Here is a 1,404-nt window from a genome sequence, read left to right as displayed (position 1 = left end):
GAGCAGCAAGGCTCCCAGCACCAGGATCAGCATTGACAGGGGGCAGCGCCCAAACCCCCTGATCGCCCTGCGGCTCTGTGTGTGACAGGGTGCAGCGCCCCAACCCCCGATCTGCCCTACTCTGTGAGTGACAGGGGGGAGCTCCTCAACCCCGATTGGCCCTGCTCTGTGCATGACAGGGGGCAGTGCCCAACCCCCTGATTGGCCCTGCTCTGTGCGTGACAGGGGGTGGCGCCGCAACCTCCCCATCGACCCTGCCTTGAGTGTGACAGGGGGCGGGGGCCCAACCCCCCAATCGGCCCTACCCTGAGCGTGACTGAGGGTGGCATTGCAACCTCCCGATCCGCCCTGCTCTGTGCATGACGGGGCGGCGCCCCAACTCCCCAATCGGCCCTGCTCTGAGCCTGACCAGGGGCTGCACTTAGGGATTGGGCCTGCCCTCTGCCACCCGGGAGCAGGCCTAAGCCAGCAGGTCGTTATCTGCCGAGGGGTCCCAGACTGCGAGAGGGCACAGGCCGGGCTGGGGAACCTCCCCCCTCCCCCGCCCCCCGAGTGCACAAATTTTTGTGCACTGGGCCTCTAGTATACTATAAAATTTAGCTTTATTATCACCATCAGTGTGATTTTATAAAGACTTACAGTTTAGTTTAAGTCAGCATAATTAAGGAGATCTAGTTTTATTTTCCAACCTCTTAACTGAGGGATCCTTCAACTCCTGTTTGTTAATCAAAATGGAAAAAACAATCAGAAGCCTTATTTGGAATCATGGTAAGATACAATATGACACACAGGCACTAGTATCGCTCATGTTTATAATCTCTGGCAGGCTGGACATGCTTATCTAAAAATAATTGCTTAAATTTTAACAGTAACACATCCAACCATGTGAATCTCTTTTCCATATCAATCTAAATTTAGTAATGAGGGAAACTATTCAAAGTTGTCAATGCTACTATAGATATTTGGGGGGGGGGGGGGGGGGGTAATACTCTTTCTGGAGCACTTGACTTATCTTCCTCTAAAGACCATTCAAATGAAAATGACATTCTTGATATTTATCCTTGGCTCTGACAGAATCTTCCATGTCAGAAATCAAGAACTCCAACTTTAGAAAGAAAGCAGTATTTTCAGAGTTAAACAGGTCTCCCGAACAACATGTCTAATCAAATCTAACTCCCCAGAGGCCACGGCTCTCAGTTTTCATCTAGGATCCTAGCAGTTCCCCCACTTTGTACAGGCCCTCGAGAAGCTGATTAAAAAAAAAAAAAGGCAAAGTTCTCCTCCCCTGGTGACACGCCATGATGGGCAGTTTCACATGGTAGTGCAGTGAAGAGGAACTGAAGCAAGAGACTGAGAAACAGGCACATCTGGCCACTTTTGACAGGTAATATGGAAAACTCCAGC

The 1,404-nt window shown here is 50.4% G+C and overlaps 1 protein-coding gene across 3 annotated transcripts in view; it reads right to left on the bottom strand.

Annotated features, from left to right (window-relative positions):
* Positions 1-1,404, bottom strand: part of KIAA0226L (KIAA0226-like ortholog) — an 86,390-nt gene that overhangs the window by 82,822 nt on the left and 2,164 nt on the right. The gene's annotated exons all lie outside the window — the stretch shown is intronic.

This window comes from Myotis brandtii, unplaced genomic scaffold, assembly GCF_000412655.1.
Source record: "Myotis brandtii unplaced genomic scaffold, ASM41265v1 scaffold15, whole genome shotgun sequence".
NCBI classification, from domain to species: Eukaryota; Metazoa; Chordata; class Mammalia; order Chiroptera; family Vespertilionidae; genus Myotis; species Myotis brandtii.
This window is presented reverse-complemented; position numbering and strand designations above follow the sequence as displayed.